The 13,445-nt window shown below is 41.7% G+C and overlaps 1 protein-coding gene and 1 pseudogene across 2 annotated transcripts in view; one reads left to right on the forward strand and one right to left on the reverse strand.

The window, feature by feature from the left end:
- Positions 1 to 13,445, forward strand: part of tnfrsf21 (tumor necrosis factor receptor superfamily, member 21) — a 301,642-nt gene that overhangs the window by 267,383 nt on the left and 20,814 nt on the right. The window lies entirely within an intron of this gene.
- Positions 3,877 to 13,193, reverse strand: LOC144466583 (uncharacterized; annotated as a pseudogene).

Genomic DNA, 13,445 nt, shown 5'->3' on the forward strand with positions numbered 1-13,445 from the left:
TTTTGCTATGGATACGATCGTGTCCAGCGCCCAGCCGTGCCTCCATTGTTTACACCCGGGACCAGCTGTTAGTGCTACAACACATCGCAGTGCAGCCCGAGGAGAGGCACGATATTCCCGCCGAGCTGCAGAGAAGGAGACGGGGATGTCGCGCCGGAGTGCAGCGCCGACACCGGACGAGACGGTAAAAACCCGTCCTCCCGTCCGTTGTCATGGGGAACGTAAGATTGCTCCCCAACAACATGGACGAGCTGTTGGCGCTGACTTGCCATCAGAGGGAGTACCGGCAGAGCAGCGTGCTGGTGTTTACCGAGACATGGCTGAACGCGGAAGTACCGGACACGATCGCCACGCTGGAGGGATTCCAGCTCATCAGACACAACAGGACAGCGGACAGCGGTAAGAGGAAAGGAGGGGGGCTGGCTGTGTTTGTGAATGATAGATGGTGTAACTCTGGGCACATCACTATCAAGGAACAGCATTGCTGCAGGGACATTGAGCTGCTGGCTGTTGGCATGAGACCATATTATCTACCCAGGGAGTTTTCTCATGTCATTATGGTAGCAGTGTATGTCCCCCCGTCTGCAAAGGCTGAGCCTGCTTGTGACATTCTCCACTCTGTTACAAGTAGGCTGCAGACACAGCACCCTCAGGCCCTCCTTCTGATCTCTGGGGACTTCAACCACGCCTGTCCAACTACCACCCTGCCCACCTTCACCCAGTATGTTTCCTGCCACACTACAGACAATAAAACACTGGATTTGTTTTATGCCAACACCAAGGAGGCATACCACTCACCCCCCCAGCCCCCCCTGGGAAGAGCTGATCACAACCTGGTTCATCTTCTGCCTGTCTACAAACCTCTGGCACAGAGAGAACCAGCAACCACCTGCACTGTGAAAAGATGGTTTGAGGAGGCTGAGGAGGCCCTGAAAGACTGCTTCGAGACCACTGTGTGGGAGGTACTCAGTGATTCCCATGGGGAGGACATTGACAGTATGACATCATGCATTACGGATTATATTAACTTCTGTATGGAAAGCACCGTACCCACCAGGACTGTATGCTGCTTCTCCAACACCAAACCCTGGATTACTCCAGATATAAAAGCTCTCCTGAAGGAGAGCTTTTATATCTGGAAATAAGGAAGAACTGAAGGCCGTGCAGAAGGAGCTACGGAGAAACATCAGGCGGGGAAAGGAAGAATATAAAAAGAAGATGGAGGAACAGCTGCAGCAGAGTGACAGAGTCTGGAGAGGTCTGAAAACCATCTCAGGACACAAACAGCCAGACTCCGAGGCCAGAGGCGACCAGAAGTGGATGAATGATCTGAATCTATTCTTCAATAGATTTGATCAGTCTGCCCCTCCACTGGCCCAGACATCACGGCTGCAACCCCCCTCATTCTCACCTTCACCCCCCCCCCCCACAGCTCCCCTGCTCCAGCTTGTCCTTCACTACCTGTCAAATGAGAGATCAGCTGAGGAGGATAAAGACGAGGAAGGCTGCGGGTCCAGACGGCATCAGCTCCAGGCTCCTGAAGTCCTGCGCAGACCAACTGTGCTTGATAGTTGAAGCCATCTTCAACCTGAGCCTGAGGCTGGGGAGAGTACCTCAGCTGTGGAAGACATCCTGCATGGTACCTGTGCCCAAGACTCCGCACCCCAAGGACTTCAGCAGCTTCAGACCGGTGGTATTAACATCGGACCTCATGAAGACTCTGGAGCGCCTGGTCCTGTCTCGTCTCCGCCCCGCAGTAGGCCCTTCAATGGACCCGCAGCAGTTTGCCTACCAGCCTGGCACTGGGGTGGACGACACCGTCATCTTCCTCCTGCATAGAGCTCTTTCCCACCTGGAGAAGCCCGGAAGCTCTGTGAGAATCATGTTCTTTGATTTTTCCAGCGCTTTCAACACCATACAGCCTGCACTTCTGAGGGACAAACTGGAGCACATAGGGGTGGCTAATCACCTCACATCCTGGATCCTGGACTATCTCACGGACCGGCCGCAGCATGTCAGGACCCAGGATTGTGTATCGGACTTGGTTGTCTGCAGTACCGGGGCCCCGCAGGGGACGGTGCTGGCACCATTCCTCTTCACCCTCTACACTGCAGACTTTACACACGACACCCCCACCTGTCATCTGCAGAAGTTCTCTGATGACTCTGTCATCATCGGCCTCATCACAGATGGGGACGACAGGGAGTACAGAGAACTGAACCAGGACTTTGTGGACTGGTGCCTGAGGAACCACCTTCAGATCAACGCGGGTAAAACCAAAGAGCTGGTGGTGGATTTCCGCAGGTGCACACTCCTCCCCCCAACACCAGTGAACATCCAGGGAAAGGACATTGAGATGGTGACATCTTATAAGTACCTGGGTGTTCATCTTAACAATAAACTGGACTGGACTAATCACATAACAGCACTGTACAGGAAAGGCCAAAGCAGAATCTACCTGCTGAGGCGGCTCAGGTCTTTTGGAGTGCAGGGGGCGCTCCTGAAGACCTTCTTTGACACTGTGGTGGCATCAACCATCTTTTACAGAGTGGTCTGCTGGGGCAGCAGCATCTCGGCTGCAGATAGGAAGAGACTGGACAAGCTGATCAAGAAGGCCAGCTCTGTCGTGGGATGCTCTCTGGACTCTGTGCAGGTGGTGGGAGAAAGGAGGACGACAGCCAAGCTGTCATCTCTGAGGACTAATGACTCCCATCCTCTGCAAGAGGAGATAAAAGAGCTCTGGAGAGCTCCTTCAGCGATAGACTGATTCACCCAAAGTGTGTGAAGGAACGCTATCGTAGGTCCTTCCTGCCTGCTGCTGTCAGGCTTCATAACTAGCACTGCTCACAGTAAACTGCACTATGGACACTTATGGACACCACTATAAGCATTGTTGTCCCCCATGTTGTTATTTGCACATTCAGTATTCACTTGCACTAAATATGTTCACTTTAATCCATTGCTCACTTTTTTTTATCCCTCTCATTATTATTATTATTATTATTATTGTTATGATTTAATGCTGTTCCTTGTATCTTTTGTACTTTTTTCTGCATGTTTTTTAAGTTTTTAAATATTGAAATCTTTAATTTGACTCTTTCCCCTTGACTGCTGTAACACTGGAATTTCTCAATTGTGTGATCAGTAAAGGTGTATCTTATCTTATCTTATCTTATCTTATCTTATCTTATCTTATAAGAAGCAACACAAAGGCAGCAAACCAGAGACACAAAAGCGGACAAAAGCATAAAAAATATTTTCACATTACACATACATACACTCACCCACTGAAAAAACATACTTTTCAGAAGAGTCTACACCCGGACATGTAATTAATCTTAGAACCTACCTTTCCATTATATGCTTACATGTGTAAATCAGGGCCTTATTGTGGTGCTAGAAGAAAACCATTACAAATTATCCACTTACAATAGAACTTTCCTTTGTTTTTGTACAAATGTGCCAAAGGTAACCTGCTCCACTTCCATATGACTTACCCTCAGATCACAGATAAATGTAGTTACTGAAATACAAAGTAATGAGAAAATGAAAAGTATGAAATCAGTACACTGATGATCAAAAACAGGCGGGGAGTGGTGAACAACATTGTGTTTACTTATCAATAAAAACAAGCAACAGTAAATTCAGTTTAGTTCCTAGCTAAACTACAGAGCTAAGTTCCACAACAATTTTAAGATTACATCACGATAAGTTTCTCATTAGAAGTCAGCTTTTGCCTTCACTGAACTTTCTGAAAATCTGAAATGTACTAAAGAAAATGTTAGCACCTTATTGTTTTAACAAAGATGCAACAATATGTATTTTTCAAACAAAACAATGTGGAATGATATCCACACCAAAAACATTTGTCAGGAACTGTTTTGGAATTATCTGAGTGTGAACTTGACCTTGACAGAATACTGAGAAGAAGGCTTGCCCATGAATTAAGCTATGCCAAAACCATGGGTATTGCCCAATGCAAAGTCCATGTTTTCCTGAAAGTCTTTGTAAGAGGTGTGCAGTGGTAACTTCAAACAGTTGATGCAGGTATTTACAATGGGCAGTTTGGAGATGGTTCCTGTGTCATGCTCTTGGTGAAGAAATTCAACTGAAGGTTGTGGAGAGAAGCCAATTGGTGGAACAGTATTGGCTCCAGTGGCAAAGGCAAAAATTGTCCCCAGCTTGTGCGTTCCCTCTTGATCTAGAGAAAGCAATACATTGGAAATTAGATTAAAATAAACAAAACAAAAAAAACACACTGCACGCATCACTAGGCCTACTCTTAAGTGATATACAGTGACAAGATGCAGTACATTATTAATTTAAAGTAAGACAAGAAACACTTATATCACTAATACATTAACCTTCTGCATCTGTTAGATAGTCTCTCCAGAAAGGAACAACAACTTCTTCAGCACGCCTTCTGTTGCTGCCAACTGGAGATAGGCGGATGGTGAAGACACTGTCAACCAGGTCAGCTGTGAGGGTTGTAGGAGACCAGCATAGAAGGGGTCAAAAACTCTCCGGGTGAGCTTGCATTTTGTCCAGCACACCAAGTGTCCTCAGTTCATCCCGAAATCTCTAAAAAATCACACTCTTTAAAGTGTTTTGGTTGGTGACTTCAGTTTTAACAAAAAAGTTTGTTTTAACATCTTCACATGTAGCAGATGAATGAATCAAAGAAAAAATATAATTATAAATATAGAAATTTAAACCCTATTAAAATATGCAAATATCTTTTACTTCAGGTTAGTTACAACAGTAAAGTATGTATGTCAAATTCATATTTTTCAACATACTTGGTAACCAGTGGTTGAAGAAGTGCCAAGACCTTTTCTTAAGTAAAAGTATACCAATACAGCATTGTAAAAACACTCCAAATCCTACTAAAGTAGTAAGTAAGTACTATGAGATCGATGTAGTATGCAGTATTGTAGTAAAAGTAGTGTTTGGTTTGGATATATTATTATATATGACATTATTAGATTATTAATAGTGAAGCATCAGTGTTAGAGCAGCATGTGTTACTGTTGGAGCTGCTGGAGGTGGAGCTAGTTTCAACTACTTTATATACAGTAGCTAGTTTAGTCCAATGGTTCCCAACCTAGGGGTCTGGCCCTTCCAAAGGGTCAGCAGATAAATCTGAGGGGTTGTGAGATGATTAATGGGAGAGGAAAGAAGAAAAAACAAAGTTCTCACAAATCTGTTTCAGTTTTTGGACTTGGCCAATTCATGTGGAGGGTAGGCATGGCCTAGCATTACACTTAAACAGAAATGGCCTTCAAAAAACCCTTAACACAAGGCAGTCTTCATGGGTTTCAGTTCTTTATTGTAGAGGCAAAAAAGCTGGATAAAAATTTACCTCTCAAAAGGACCATGCACTCTGTGTATCACTTGGAACATCAGGATGTCATCTACAAGCAGATTCTTGTCTTCCAACCTCCGCAGTGGCCTCAGGCAGCCAGCATTGGCCAAACACTCCTCAAGTGGCTCTGTTGTTGCTAGCAGATCTTCAAATGATGTACATTCTGGGACCTTCCAATAGATACAACAAACAAAATTTGAAAGGGTTGTAATTTAACATCTTCCCCTCTACACAAGTCACTAGTGATGATACAGATGCACATAAACATATTCTAAAACTCAGAAGAAAAATTACCCTTTTAATTTTTTCACGCAGGTATGTTCCTATGTTGTATGTGATGATGATGACTGAATAAAACATACTACTACTACTACTACTAATAATATCTGCAACATCTTCAAAAACTGGCTTTGCCAATTCTGGGCCATCAACAAGGCAAGAGAAGAGAGCTGGGGACAGAAAGCTTGCGGGTGGACCGCCATGTACGAGGCTTACTGCAATGGCCCTGCCTACCTGTCCTCTCTCATGACTAGAGAAAATAAAATCATTTATTTGACAGTGCATGTGTACAAAGACTTGACAAATACCTGTACCATCATATAAAATGTAGTGATTTCAATAAATAAACTTATTATGACATTACAATTAATACATACCAGTACTGTCAAAGTCTAAATTCATTTTGCCACCTTCTCCCTCAAACATTGGAGATAGGGGCAAAGCTTCCATTAACAGTCTTAGAAATGCTCTTCTTGGTCCACCTAAGTCCACAGCCTCTTCAGGTACTCCCATATCATCAGAAAACCTGACAGAAATACTGTGACATGGATCACAGGTCCCTCGTTTAAAACCTCTGATGGCTCCATCTAGGGCTGTGGATCGGTTAATGTTAAACTTGCATTTCCTCTGGTAGTTTATTTTTGTTGCAGGATCTTGCAAAATATTTCTTGCTGGCACCGATGATCCTGTGGTCCCTCTGAAACAAGATACAAGATAAACAAGATAAATATGAGTTATAGTATATACTAATTTATATTATATACTATAATATAAATTAGTATAAATTTATTAGTATAAATTTATTAGTATAAATTATATTATATTATATTATAGTATATACTAGTTAAGAATGTGGCATCATGTGTGTATTTTTCATGGTCATTGACAATTTTGAACATGAGAACATAACTGCCACATACAAAGTATATTAGTAAGCATTTAGTATAATACAAGGTCAAGAGGTTGTGATATGTAGCACAATAAGCAAAGTTTTGTAAATTGTGTTCCAAGCATGCTCAGTGGCACCTGTTATTAAAGTAACCTCTCTCCTGACAGTAACAACTGTATCACTGTTGTTAGTCTTTGGAGACATTTCTAAACAAAAACAAACAAACAAAAGTAATTGCCATCTCCAGGGACGAAGTGCAGTGTTGTGGCTTACTGAAGTGTTTTTAATAGTTTTTGGACAACAACTGAGCTGAACAGCACAGAAGAATAAGATATCAGGCTTTGGATACAGGCACCATACTTCTGAATAGAAATTTGTTAGTTGTTGGTTTGGCAATGCACAACATTTGTTGACAATAATAAAAATATAGAAAATTGCCAGCCTCATCATTTAACTTTTACATACCAGTGCTGTCAATGGCCAAAATACACATTATATATGCATATGAACATATGAGCAGGTATGGCACCTGAATTCACTAATAATGCAACAAAACTGTGTTTGGAAGTGGCTACCATAAAACATTTGCATTTTGTACTAACCTTTCACTCTGTAGGCTTGCCAGTATAGCCTGGTTCAATTCCTCATCATCAGAAGACATGTCAGACAGTGCAGCCATTACTAAAAGGTAGTTATCATAGTTTGCTGACTGATGGTGTGTTGAGGTAGAGGGTAACACAGAACAAAGACTTGCTGGAGTGCTGCCCTGGTAGGGTGAGCTTGAGCTGTTTTGGCAAGGCAGGACCAGAGTTGGATCAACTGAAGGTGTTCCTCCAAATGATGAGGTAGAAGGCTGACTGGTGGAAGGGCAGCTTTCCAGTGAGCACACTGACAATTGACTAGAAGAACTGCTTGCTGAAGTGCTGCTGTGGTTGGTTGAGATACTGCTTTGGTATGTCAAGGCAGGAGTTTGAGTGACTAACGCTTCACACCCAGGTGATGAGGCAAAAAGTTGAACTGCAGAGGTACGGGTTGGTGGGGAGGCAGTCATTCGGCTGGTGAAACCGTCTGAAGATGCATGTGAGTGTCTATTTCCTGTTAGAGATGAGGAGCGCAGCTGCCTTGCTGAACCAGTGTTTTCCTCACAAATGTTGTCCTCACTGCTATACCCTGTAATATCATCCTTGGAAAGACATAACACATATTTTCAGATATATTAAATTTCAACTGGAAATATAACAGTACCTGGAAAGACCAAGACTTAAGATTATAATTCTAAGAATTACTTTTGCTGTCCATGCTTTAAAAGTGCCCATAGAGTACCAGTATCCTCTCCTAATTTTAGCTCTCGGTTAGAGAGTTGTTCATAGCTACAAAGCTGAACTGAAATTTTAAGAATGACAAAGATAACATTAATCTTCATTCATGTTTATGCACCAATTATGATTATTATGGTTATTATTATTACAATGCTCTGCAAGTCAATTCAAATGTGATACAACATACAAAATTGGCTGAGGGATTGATGGTCTGATGTATAGGGCTTTGGATTTATAGACTTTATGTATGAGATTTGCATCGAGCTCTTGTCCAGCACGCAGTTTGGGTGAAATCAATCTGTTGCCACATGCCATCAGAAACTCGAGGCTGAAAAACAGTGGGTAAAAATGCAAAAGGTTATAAAAGGGTCCAAAAAACCTTTTTGGATGCACAGGACGCATTGAAAACTGATACACTGACAACCCGTGTTTCATTTCATCTTTGAAGATGGGCACAGCAGAAAACCAGCAGTCAGAAAAATAAATGAGGAATGTAAGCGATGCCAAAAAATATCAAATGTACTAAATAACTGGCTAATAGTTTAGGTTTGATCTGTTGTATACATAATCTAATTACATGTCATTTTCACTGCTGGAGATATCCTTTAAATTTAGACTTGACATAATTTAATAAAAGTGCTTACCTCACATCAGCAGAGAGTTTTTCTCCAAAGGCATCCCGGATTTGTTCAGTGACACTCCTCTGGTCCCAGGATTTCTGGAATTCAAATCCATTCAATATATGTCCTTTTTCGTGTAACTGTTGCTTTGTGCGATGTTTGACAACAACACTGTCTGATGGCCTCGGAAGAAGGATGATGTCTTTGTTGAAAGTATCGTGATGATGTGTTTTGGCCCTACAAAACAAAGCAGAAATGTATGTATTCATCTTTAATTGCATTCTGTGCTCATCAACCCATAAAACATGGCAAAATCTGGGATGTTGTGTTTTTTGGAATCCTACTACAGCTCTTTTGAATAATATTTTTATGAATATTTATTAACAGAAAGCATAAGTACATTATGAAGTACATTTCTCATAAGTTCATAAAATATTTTATATTAAAATAAAATATATGTAAGATTTATATTGATATATAGTTTAGTTGCTATTCTGTTCTGGCTTTGTGAATGAACAAATTGAAATAAACAAATTGAAATATGATATTCATATATACCACAGCTCTTTAAAAAAAATGGCTGTCATTCATTTCATCATGCATGCCCTTTAACACTGATCTAAAACTGGTGACAGGGAGTACATCAAACAATTTGATACATTTGAATTAACAAGCTGATGGATGAACAAGAAAACAGAAAAGGCTGTACTACAACGACCTACAATAACACTCTTTTACTTAAAATAAAGCACTGTCAATATCTTAAGAAGGTTGTTAATGTTACTGTCACTTAGGGCTAAATAATGTGACAGTGGTCTGTAGTTGCTCATGTCTGTGCTGGAGACCAGAGAGAAAGACGTTTTTAAAAGTCTCTGTGTGCTTTTGTAGCTTCTATCTCATTCTCTGTGGCTTGAAGTTTAGTTTCTCTCCTGCGTCCCTGTTTGTACTTTCAGATTTCTGCTTTATTTTACCGTTTCCTGAACGCTTTCAGCTGTATCAGAGGCATGTTAAGTTACTGCTGATGAAAACACACCATTTCCTGCTTTTGCTGCTTCATATTAAAAGCCTTTAAATAACAAAATGACGGGGGTTTTAATTGTGAAGAATGCACAGGAAATTGAATGCGTTTATCAAAGTTTACTGTCGCTAATTCAGGGACTCACCGGCTAACTAAATTCTGTAAGTGAAACGAGTCATTTCGCGGAGATTGTGACACTCAAAACAATATATTCACCGTTTCACAGCCGCTTATTTGATCACTGCTTGCAGTAAACAGCGCTGCTTTTACTCAAGACAAGCTCATCATCAGTTAAATACACACCTTCAAGCGAGTAACTTAGCCCCGTTGTAATGGAGTCAAGCCAAGCCAGCACATATTATGGAAAAAAAAACCCTAGTTGTAGTCTATGTTGCATTTAACATAAGTTCTGACATATTTTTATACAGATTGACTTAACCTGTTATTGCTGAAAGATCTTCCCTCTACCTGTGTGAACTAACATTAGCAGCGTTAGCATTAGCGCCACACAAACTAAAATGTACAGCTGAATAAAATTTCTGGGTGATGTCATTTATTTTTGCTATGTACAATCTTATTGACTTGTGCTAAAAACGTTAGCAATCTAAAACTACACAATGTAAGTGTTGGGGATTTAAAAAAAATGGATCTGAAATAGGTTTGTCACTGCTCGAACTGAGTAGAACATGGCGAAAGTTAGCATCACGGCTAGTGGACATTTTCTCTAGTTAGCTACATTTATCCCTTTCATAAAACGGCTCACAAGTTCAAAACAGACTCCGATATTTTCTGTATTTAAATAACTTTTATTTGCCTGTACTGTTTAGACTCACGTTAACTAACCAGCTTTGACTGTGTTGCCAAAGTGTGTTGCTAAATTAGCAGAAGTAATGTTACATTTAGGATTTAATGTTAGTAAATTGACAAGTTACCATCTAACGTTAACGTTACGTTGTTCCCACCTTTTCCTTGACCGAGAGTTCCAGTTGCCAAAGTGTTGCTGAGTCTGATATCGCAATGACGTAGTGCTGTGTCGGTCGCGAACAGTGTTGGGTAAGGGTTACTTTAAAAGTAATCAAAGTACGTTACTGCGTTACTTTCTAAAAAAGTAACCAGTTACTTTACTGCGTTACTCCCTGAGTAAAGTAACTCAATTACTTTAAAAATACTTCCAACGTTACCCCCTGAGAAAAGCAACTCAAGCACTTTTAAAGTACTTTTGAGTATTCTACATTTCCTATTGGGCAATGGACCACAGGGTGCTAAGCCTACATTTTTTTGTCTCCAAAATTAAAGTTGTGGACCACTTGCCCTTCACTGAGATCCAATTCTCCCATCACAGCCGTCACTTTGACCAGTAGAAACACAGAACGATCTGCTGCCGTAGACATATGACAACAACACCCCAGCATTTTTAATATTTCCTCTAGGGATGTTACCACACAGAGTAAAAGGGGGAAATGATGGTGTGAAACAGCAGAGGCACTTTGTCAACCCGCTGAGTTAATGTTACTGTCATTAGCATCAAGCTAGCAAACAATGGTACATCCTCACGGCCAGACACAAAGTAATAACATTAACAAATAGCGGCGAGGCTTTTACTCACCACAACCGCAGAGGCTCCCAGCTTCATTTGAAGCAGACTACATTATAGACGGTCCATTATTTATTAATCCCTCTGTGTGTTTATATATTTACTTTTTATCCGCTCCGTTGTCTTTGTAAAGTTAACATATCGCACCGTCATTTCAAACTCAACACTTCAAATGAATTAAAAGCCCCTTATAACCTCGGCTGAGAGAATCCCTCCATTTTCAAAATAGGCTTTTATTCTGAAACATTTGTCAGAACTTCCTGTGGAAGATACAGTAGCTTGACAGTTTACATATGGCGCTTCAAATGTAGCTCCTGCCATCTGCTGACGCTTTTAGGTGACTACAACAACATGTTGGCTGGCACATGAACACACACAGTAACACACACGTCTGTCAGCGAGTCCTACTCCACCTATTTAGACTCCACCTAAACACCGGCAGCATTTCTCTGACCACGTAGCGAGCCACAAGCTCTGTGGCTTCTTTCAGACTGATAGGTTTCACGTTATCTCCGTTATTAGAACCAAACGACAGCCGTTGCTGTTTCGGAGCTGAAGGACCAGCGTTCTAAAAGTAGGAAGGAAGGAAGGAACTGATGTCTTGTTTGAAAATGTACTTAAGTATTTGATTACTCAAACAGCAAACTAACGCGTTAGGTTACTCGTTACTGCAAAAAGTAATCAAAGTACTTTGTAACGCGTTATACCCAACTCTGGTCGTGAACGTGTCGTTCAAAAGAACTAATCTTTTAAGTGAACATACTGAACTGCATCACTTCCAGAACTGATTCGTTTTTCTTTCTCAGTTCAGCTGAGCTCTCAGCAGCGAGTGTACAGGCCGGGACTGGAGCTGCCAATTCAGTCCGTGTAAATGATGAATCACTCACGAGGCGGAGACAGCCAGGCTGCAGGGAGGGAGGGACTGCCTCTCAGAGATACACTTTCATGGAGACCGTTTTCTCCAAGCTAAGGGCTAATGTAGCCAGGAGTCAAGCCACATAAACATATACACACACCTCCCCGTTGTTTTAACAGATTTAGTTTCCAGATAAACAAACTTAAAACGTTAGGTTGGCAGCAGTAATGAAAAGAGTGAGACTCAGAAGTCAGAGCAGAGCAGCAGCTGCAGCGACCGAGACTAGGGGTGTGGTGTGTTAGGTGTAATAGGCACTTTATTGATCCCGGAGAGAAATAACTTTTTTTTAACTTTGCTAAATTGCCACAGCAAGCAACAACTCATGTACAGTATAACACAGCATGTAACAAGTAGTGTATAAAACCCACAGTTTGAGAAAACGTGTGGCTGAGACTGTCAGATCCTCTCATCACGAGGTAACTGTGCAAAAGTGTGCATGTTAAGTGACCGTGATCTGCAGTATGTTCAGTGAAAGGATCACTCACTGAAAGTACTGGTACTGTAGCACGCCACATTCGTTCAGTCACAGTGCGACTGAACGTACTGCACAGTGAGTGCAGTGCAGGTGAGCCCTCAACCCAATTTGCCGAGTAGACCAGTTAAAAATCCCTCATTCTAAACAGTCTTCATTTACAATAACCTACTATATATAGGACAGGACACTTAAAACATCATGATTTATAAACAAGTTTATTTTTACAAACTTTGCTGTTTGTCAAAGCAACACAGCGCTCCCAGCCGTCTCCATTCCCAGAACTGAAACATGAAGCCTTGTATCAGTTAAGTGAGTCAGAGTCGCAGGCTCCTCCCGCCAAGCATTGAACTATTCGGTGAAAGATTCAGTGAACGAATCTTTTGAACGAATCTTTTAAGCGAACTGATTCTAGTGATTCAGTAACATCTAAAGAACTGCCGTGCCCAACACTATGTGACGGCCGCCGCAGTCCTCCGGTTTGGCCTTGTGTCACGTTAGCTGCCGCTTGGATTGCTGAAGGGACTTGGGAGTTGCCTGGTCTGAAAAGTTCTCTCATCTCACTTTCCACCAGGCTGTGAGTAACGTTAGGTGCAGCTGAGCCTGTCCTCTGCCGCTCAAGGGACGAGGACAAGGATGTGACCGTTTCAGGGGATGACAAAATATTTCTTAATACCCCAATAGCTTGCTGAAGTGCCCGCGTATCATCTCCCCCCTCCATGCTGAACGTGACTTGATGTGAACATGACTCTGCTTGACTTGAGCTTCTCAGCCAATCACAACGCAATAAATTCTTCTTCTTCGTTTGGTTTTATGGCGCGTTGCAACCATTGCTTGTACCGGAGTATGTAGACAATAAATGGACTGCCTTCCATTTCCACTATAGTCTCACTCACGCATGCATACATTCTTCTCTTACATAAATATATTTTCTTTCAACATACATACATTTTTCTTTTACATACATATATTA

The sequence above is a fragment of the Epinephelus lanceolatus genome, chromosome 13, assembly GCF_041903045.1.
Source record: "Epinephelus lanceolatus isolate andai-2023 chromosome 13, ASM4190304v1, whole genome shotgun sequence".
Taxonomy (NCBI): Eukaryota; Metazoa; Chordata; class Actinopteri; order Perciformes; family Serranidae; genus Epinephelus; species Epinephelus lanceolatus.